The sequence below is a fragment of the Dipodomys spectabilis genome, unplaced genomic scaffold, assembly GCF_019054845.1.
Source record: "Dipodomys spectabilis isolate Male_0828 unplaced genomic scaffold, ASM1905484v1 ptg000191l, whole genome shotgun sequence".
In the NCBI taxonomy this organism is placed as follows: Eukaryota; Metazoa; Chordata; class Mammalia; order Rodentia; family Heteromyidae; genus Dipodomys; species Dipodomys spectabilis.
In genome coordinates, this window is record NW_024870868.1 from 1,606,094 (window position 1) to 1,614,586 (window position 8,493).

The 8,493-nt window shown below is 36.7% G+C and overlaps 1 non-coding gene across 1 annotated transcript; it reads right to left on the minus strand.

The window, feature by feature from the left end:
• Positions 1–7,261: 7,261 nt before the first annotated feature.
• On the minus strand, positions 7,262–7,368 carry LOC122121636. Its single transcript, XR_006149991.1, has one exon. It is a non-coding gene; the product is annotated as a U6 spliceosomal RNA (small nuclear RNA).
• Positions 7,369–8,493: the final 1,125 nt, after the last annotated feature.

The window sequence follows — 8,493 nt, forward strand, 5'->3', positions numbered from 1 at the left end:
CCAAGAAGTGGGATTATTGGGTAATAGGGGAGCATTATTGTGTACATCATGGATAATCTTAGTAGATTAGCAGAATAGCTCTATAGTTATGTACATTTGACCATATAAGGTGATTCCAAGTGAAATGAACCCCAAGACATGTTTTTTATTTTTGTTATTCTTAATGTACTATGTGATTTTTTTTCATCATTTTGTTTTTTTCCCCACATATGGTTTGTCCCCTGTAGTCACTGTATTTGTTTTTAATACCCTGGGTATTGTAAATATGTTGATCTGAACTAGGGAAGGGAAAGGGAAAAAATGGTGAGACAAAGGACAAAGGAGGAACCTATGCAACAGTGATAATCACAAGACAACATGTTTGAAATAATCTTGGAGGGGCCATTTGGAGGGAAGAGGGAGAAAAATGGGTGAAGGGGTAACAAGTTAGAAAAGAAATGAACTCATTACCTTATTATGTAACTATAACACCTTTGTACATTAAATTGACACTAAAATTTCAATAAAAAATAAAATAAAATATATGAGAGCAGCAATACAAGATATGGGACTGGGGAAAATACTGTATTATACAAAGAGTAGAACAGCTGTGAAGTGGTGAAAGAGTACTGATGTGAGCTCTGCTTTGAAGGCCTTGTAGAATTCTGCTGTAAAACCATCTGGTCCTGGACTTTACTTAGATGGGAGGTCTCATTGAGGTTTCTATTTCAATGCTTTATATGGGCCTGTTAAGATGGTTTGGCTCATCTTGGTTTAGTTTCAGCATGACAATATTTGCTAGCAAAAAAGATCCATTTCTGTCAAGTTCTCAAACTTATTAGCGTAAAATTTTGAGAAGTATTCCCTTATAATGTTCTGAATCTTGGTTATTTCTTTGGTGATGATTCCATTCTCATCTCTGAGTTTATTTTTTGGGTGTGTTTTCTTCTTTTTCTGATAAGATTTGCTAAGGATCTGTCAAATTTGTTAATTTTATCGAAGAACCAATTATTTGTTTTATTGATTCCTTCTGTGGAATTTTTGGATTCTAATACATTTAATTCATATTGAACTTTAATTATTTCTTTCCATCCACTGGATTAGGGATTATCGTGTTGTGGTTTGTCATGGAGGTTCAGATGTCTTATTAAATTGTTGGTTTCAGATCTCTCTAATTGGTTGATGTAGGAACTCAGAGCTATAAACTTGCCTCTCAGTATTGTCTTTGCTGTGTCCCAGAGGAGCTGGTAATTTGTGTGCTCATTTTTGTTGAATAGCATGAACATTTGAATTTCCTTTCTAATCTCTTCCATGACCCACCCTTGATTCAGCAGTGTGTTGTTCAGCCTCCATGTGTTACTGGACTTTCTTTGGTGGCTTTTGGTGTTGAGTTTTAATTTTATTCCCTTGTGGTCTGAGAGAATATAAAGTATAACTTCAATGTTTCTCAATTTGGACAAGTTTGCTTTGCGATGTAAAATATGGTCTATTTTAGAAAATGTCCCTTGTGCTGCTGAGCAAAACGTGTATTCTGATGCTGCTGGGCGAAATATTTGGTAGACGTCTGTTAAATCTAGTTGATCTGTGCAGTTGTTTAGATCTGTGTTTTCTCTGTTAAGTTTTTCTGAGTTGATCTATGTATTGTGGATAATGGTGTGTTAAAGTCCCAAACAATTAGTGTCTTTGGATCTATGTGAGTTTGGGTGGAGAGTAGTGGTTCTTGGATAAATTTGGGTGCTCCATTGCTTGGCGAATAGATATTTAGTATTGCAATATCCTCCTGGAGGAGAGATCCGTGAATTTGTATGTAGTGACCTTTTTTATCTCTTCTCACTAATTTTAATTTGAAGTCTATTTTATCTGATATTAACATTGCAACTCCTGCCTGTTTATGGACTCCATTTGCTTGGCATATTTTGTTCCAGCCTTTCACTTTCAAAAGTTGTTTTTTTTTTATTTTTTTTATTGTGAAAAAACTGTACATAGGGTTAACAATTACATGGGCAAGTTAATGAGTACATTTCTTATCAAGCATTGTAGCCTCCTCCTTTGTTTACCCTTCCCATCCCTTCCAAGCCTCCCCCACTCACCCAATTCTTCCCCCACCCTCCCACCAAAGTTGTAAAGTTTGTTTTCGACATGACAACTTGTACTTCTCATTGTTGCAACGGGTCCACCTGTATCCTTATTTAAAAGACTTGTTTTTCCCCTTCCCCTCCACAAATTATACCGACCTCAAATACAGTGAAAGCAGGGGTTATACTGTGGGGAGGGACATACAAAGCAACAAAGAAATAATCATATAAATGCGTTAGAAACAAATGTATGAAAGAAAAAAAACATTTAAGTACATATCTTAGGGTTCATTTTCTTAATATCACATTATCTGACTTTTTCTGCTTGACTAATATATATATACTAACAATTGCAAATGAGGGAAACCATGGGATCTATGTTTCTTTGGGCTTGGCTTACTTCACTTAATATAATTTTTTCCAAGTCTTTCCATTTCCTAACAAATGGAGCAATGTCATTCTGTCTGATGGAGGCATAGAATTCCATTGTGTATATATAACACATTTTCTTGATCCATTCATCTACCTAGGGGCATCTGGGTTGGTTCCATATCTTAGCTATAGTAAATAATGCTGCAATAAACATAGTTGTGCTGGTCCTTAATTTTAAGAGTTAGGACTTAGAGGTATTTGGGAGTTCCTCCCATGTTATCCATCTTTTTGGGGGCTGTGCCAACTGGGTTCTTCCTATGGTTCTTGAATCTCTGTTTGGGTGCTGTTTCTTATCCTTTATTATTGTCTTCTTGGTTTTCTATGTGTAGGACATCTTTAAGTACCTTTTGTAAGGCTGGTTTGAGGGAGATATATTGTTTCATTTGTCTTTGCTATGGAAGGTTTTTATTTGATCTTCGGTTATGAAGGAGATTTTAGCTGGGTACAGTATCCTTGGTTGATAATTGTTTGTCTTTAGGGCATGGCATTTATCATTCCAGAGTCTTCTTGCTTTAATTGTCTCTGCTGAATAATCTGAGGTGATTCTAATTAGTTTCCCTTTATAAGTGATTGATCTTTACCTTGGTCTGAATTGATCCCATGTGGATTATAATGATGGTGGGATGTCCTGTTCTTTTATGGTCTATTTGGGGTTCTACAAATTTCTTGTATCTGAATAAGCCTATCCTTTTGCATGTTTGGAAGTTCTCTGCTAGGACCCTGTTAAACAAATTTCCTAGAACATTAACTTCTGTCTCTAGGTGCTCCTCTATCCATTATCCTCAGATTAGGCCTTTTGATGGTCTCTTCCAAATGTTAAATATACCTATCCTATTTCTTGGATTTGTCTTGGATAGTTGTATGTTCTTTCTTTTTAATATCTAGGCTGTCTTCCATCCCCGAGATTTGATCTTCTTCATGGTCTAAACTACTGTCAAGACTTTCTACTATGTTTTTTTTTTTTTTTTTATTTCTTTTCCTTCTAATTGGTCGATGGCTTCAAATTCTTTGTTGGAGCTTTTTTTTAGATCTTGTATGAACTTCTTTACTTCCTTAATTTGGTGTTTAGTTTTTATTCTCTGAGCACTTAGTTGATCGGCTATGGTTTCCTTGGAGTCCCATTCCTTTTGGCAGGCTCCATTCAGCATTTCCTTTGTGGTCTCCATGAATTCTTTCATCTGTCTATGGACTTCATGAATGCCTGTATTGATCTTTGTCTATTCTCATCCTGCACGCGCAATTTCTGCATTACTCCTGGATTAGCTTCCTCATGTTCATGCAATTCCTGTAGTTCTCTTTGACTTTTGTCAGACTGCTCACTCAATTCCTGTGTTTGTCTTTGTCTGTTCTCATCCTGCTCATGCAATTCCTATTTTCTTTTTGACTGTTCTCAGCCTGCTCACACAATTCTCATCTTTGACTGCTCTCAACCTGCTCACGAAATTCCTGTATCAATCTTTGAGTAGCTTTCTCACGGTCACCAGATTCCTGTGTATACCTTTGTTTTGCCTCCTCTCTCTCCTTATCACGCTCACACTGAGTCCTTTGCAGGTTTTCAATCTTTTCATTCACCATGTTTACCAGAGTTTTTGTAGAGCTTTTAGGGAACTCTGCTCTGGATTATTTATTAACTGTTCTGTCACCTGATTGTCTTGATTGGGAGTTGAGATACGCAGACTTGCCATTTTTTCTTTTATTTTTCTGGCTTGCTCTGCCCATTTGGTATGAAAGTAACATCAATTTTGTGCTAGAACACAATTTTAAGGCAAGCATCAACCAAAGTTCTGTAGTTGCACATTCAAAAGGCTGCGGAGGACTGGGAAGGTGGCTCAGTGTTAGAGTGATTTCCTTGCATGCATGAGGCCCTGGGTTTGATTCCTCTGCACCACATAAGCAGAAAAGGCCGGAAATGATGCTATGGCACAAGTGATAGAGCACTAGCCGTGAGAGGAAGAACTGAGGGACAGCACCCAGGCCCAGAGTGCAGGCTACATGACTGACAAAAAAGGAAAAAAGGCTGCAGGTACAATCTAACTCAACAGATACAATCTACTCAACATCAAATAACTATGGATTAATGGGATAAGAACAGCAAGAAACAATTTGGCAAATCAGAAATTATTAGGTTTATGGAGAAATGTGGGTAAAATAGGATTAAAGTGGTGTGGAGAGGTAAAATGAGAGTGAATTTTATCAAGTCCTAATCTCAGAGAGGGAAATGAATTGGACAGAGTGATAGGAGAAGGATTAAAAGAGAAGAAAAATAAAACAAAAAACAACAAGAAAGATAGAAAAACAAAAATTCTTAAAAAATTATATAGGTATAAAGATGTAATACTGCTATTAAAGAATTTAAGCCTAAGAGGTTGTGAATTGAGTAATAAATTTCTGGATTAAATGTGTACACAATGGGGGATAAGGTATAATATTCGAAGAGGGCTATATATCTGAAGATGAACAGAACAGAGTTTAAATAAAAAAAAAAAACAGCAAGAGGAAAAAGATTAAAAAAATGAAGAAAAGAAAAAAAAGCACCAAAATGTCAATAGAGATTAAAAAACAAAAAAACAAACACACTCATATACACCTAAAGTAAAAATTATAATTGAAAAATAAGATTAATAGAAAGCGATTTTTAAAACATAAAAAGTAAAATAAATAAGACAAAAGCATTTCTTTGATTTTTTTTTTGGGGGGGGGGACAGGAGAGGATGGGAAGATCCTGTATCTCCCTTGTGTCCAAAACCCTTCTCTTGGTGGACTCTCTGGTCTGCTTGTGGTTTTTGGTATTCCTGTGGCTTGTTTGGTTTCTTAATTCAGTTTGTTTGAGCAGGAAGAAAAATGCTCTGCTTTACTCAGATCCTCCTCCCAGGCTAGTTCAGTGGGAGGGAGTTTTGCTTTGAGTATCACAAAAGAGTTAGATGGCTGTTAACTCTAGTTTGGAGATGCTGTGATGAGGCTAGGTTCTGGGTAGCATTGAGGCCTTTCAGCAAACAGTAGCTTTTCCCACAGGAGGTAGCTCCAGAGACACTCACAGAACCCAGCGTGGAGCCATTCTCAGAATTTATGTTTACTAAAGTTCAACTGATTGACTAGGCTGCTGTAGGGAGAGGCAGCCTCTGGCTCTGTTTACCCAGTGAAGAAAGCCACTCGTTTGGGGGCAGAGTTTTCTCTGTCTGGGCTGGGTGACTTTCCCCTGAGTGGGGTTGAGCCTGGCAGGTCAGGTCAGGTTCCTGTGACCTGCTAAATGACTCTTTTTATTCTTTCCAGGGCCTGAGTTGGAGTTAGCTGCTCAGCTTGTCCTTGCTGTATCAAAGATGGAGATCTCCGGCAGGTGGGGGGAGGGGCAGCCTTCCCACCTCTACTCCCTGGGATAGAGTCAGGATGTCAGGGTTCTATTCATGCCGGAGTGTTGGTTCCTGGGTCGTGTCTGGTTTGTGATCTGCCAGATGAAGATACCTTTTCCTTGTCAATTCTTGCTGGTGTTGAGTGGAATCTGCTTGCCTCCTGTGTCTGGCACCTTTGTCCCAGATTCTCTGTGTTATAGCTATTGTGGCTACTGCAGCCACGGCAGCCACAGCAGCCGACGCAGCTGAAGCTATACAGGCAAGTGCTCAGATCTGTCTACTTGCCTGGATTTTGCCTCTCTGGCCAAACTCTCTGTACTGTAATGGCACACTTGCTGTGATTCTCTATCATAGGACTGTTCATTAGAATACTAAAACTGCTTTCTATACGAGAGATTCTCCTCCGCCATCTTCCCAGAAGTCACATTAATTTCATTGTTAATGATATTATATGGGTAAAATAGAGGAAATAAACTCTTCCATCTCAGGACAATTTTATATGTTTTTTACTGTAATCATACTGTACAGAGGGTTCACATTCACATAAGCAGGATAATTAGTACATTTCCTAACAAGCATTGTTGCCTCCTCCTTTATATTTCATCTATCATCCCTTCCCTCCTACCTCAACAAGTACACTCTTCTCTCCCTGCCTCCAACGAGAGTGTAAAGTTCATTTTTCAACATAGTTACCTGTGCTTTTCATTGTTATAATGGGCCAACCTGTATCCTTATTTGAGCCTTTTTTCCCTTCCCCTCTGCAAATTAGAGAAGTGTACATACAAGATGTAGGTGAACCAACTTCAAATAAAGTGAAAACAGAAGTTATAGAGTGGGGGAGGAACATATAAAGAAACAAAAAATCACATTACACATTATAAATATGTTAGAAACAACAGCAAGAAACAAAATACCAATTGTGTCCCTATCTTGGGGTTCAATTCCCTTAACATCATTTTATCAGGTCATATGACAGACATATATTCATTATTGAAAATAACGGAAAACATGGGACCTATGTTTCTTTGGCCTTAGCTTACTTCTCTTAATATTTTTCCAAGTCTTCCATTTCCTAAAAAATTGAGTAATGCCATTTTTTCTGATGGAGGCATAGAATTTCATTGTGTATATATACCACATTTTCATGATCCAATCATCTAGTGAGGGGCATCTGGGTCGGTTCCATATCTTAGCTATGGTAATAATGCTGCAATAAACATAGTTGTGCTGGTAGTTTTAGTATTGTCTTGTTTGTGATCATCTGGGTAAATGCCCAAAAGTGGAATTGCTGAGTCATAGGGGAGCTCTATGTGGAGTCTTTTGAGGAACTTCAATTCTGCTTTCCAAAGTGGTTGAACAAGTATACACTCACACCAACAATGCATACGGTTCCCTTGTGGCCACATCTCCACCAGCATCTGTTCTTGTAAAAATGTGGAATGCTCCATGAATTTGCATGTCATCCTTGTGCAGGGGCCATGCTAATCTTCCCTGTATCGTTCCAATGTTAGTGTATGTGATGCTGAATTGAGCAGAGAACACTTTTTATATATAAAGTGTAATTGATTTTATTAAACTGTACAATTCAACAAAAAGTAAGTTCAAAAAAATTGTCATGAAATTTTAGAACCATATATTTCTTACATAAGCACACATTTAAAAATAAAGTCAAGATTGACATGTCAAAAACAAAATAATTCCAGATATTTGTTGTTCAAGAGATGTGTAGGAGGAGGAATTCAATTATTCTATACAAGGCACCTGTCATAATGAACACAGCAGCAAGTGTTAAGGTTTGTTAAAAGATTTAATGTTTTAAATATATTTAATTTTGAGTATTTGGTTATATATGCCAAAATTAGGACTTTTTGGCAGATATAAAACTTTTCTATGAAGTATTTAAGATTCATGGTAGCAGACATATACTACTAAGAATGTACATTTCAGAGTTTATAGAAACTTGATTAAAGAAAAGTTGCAAAGTCTTTGTGTAAAGAAGCAGAGTGAAGAGTTTAGATTTTGTTAACTACACAGTTTCTGTTAAAACCTTAGACCTTCCTTACTTTATATGCTAGCAAGGAACAAATGATGATATAAACCATAAACAAATGATGAGATGAGCCATAAATAGTAATCTTAGTGGGTAATTTTAAAGAGTAGTCATATTCTATAAAACTCTTGTTGAACATCACAACCGTAGCCAGTGTTAACTGTATAGGAATATGAGAAAATGCTAAAATCTAATATGTAGTACACTTCAAATACTGAAAATACTAGTAATTGTTTTGTTTTTTATTTTATTAATCATTAATATTTAATTATTAGTTTTCTTTATTTGTAGCATTATTCTACTTATAATTCTACTTTTTGTAAGTCATCATTAGGAGGTTATTTGAGAAGGTTACTGGATGGCCAAACAATTTTTTATAGGTGCATGTGAATTTACAAAGAGCAAAATTAAGAACAAAATATTTATTTAAAAAATGATCAAGTAGAATCTGAATCAGGAGTGTTGATAAGTGTCTACATCTTAAAACTTAGCCCTAGGCTGAAGCAACAATATTACAGAGTTGAGGCCACAAAAGTGAGACACTGATTTTTTTGTTTTTTATTTTTATTTTGTTGATCATGGGGTCTGGAAACTGGGTGCTGTCCCTCAT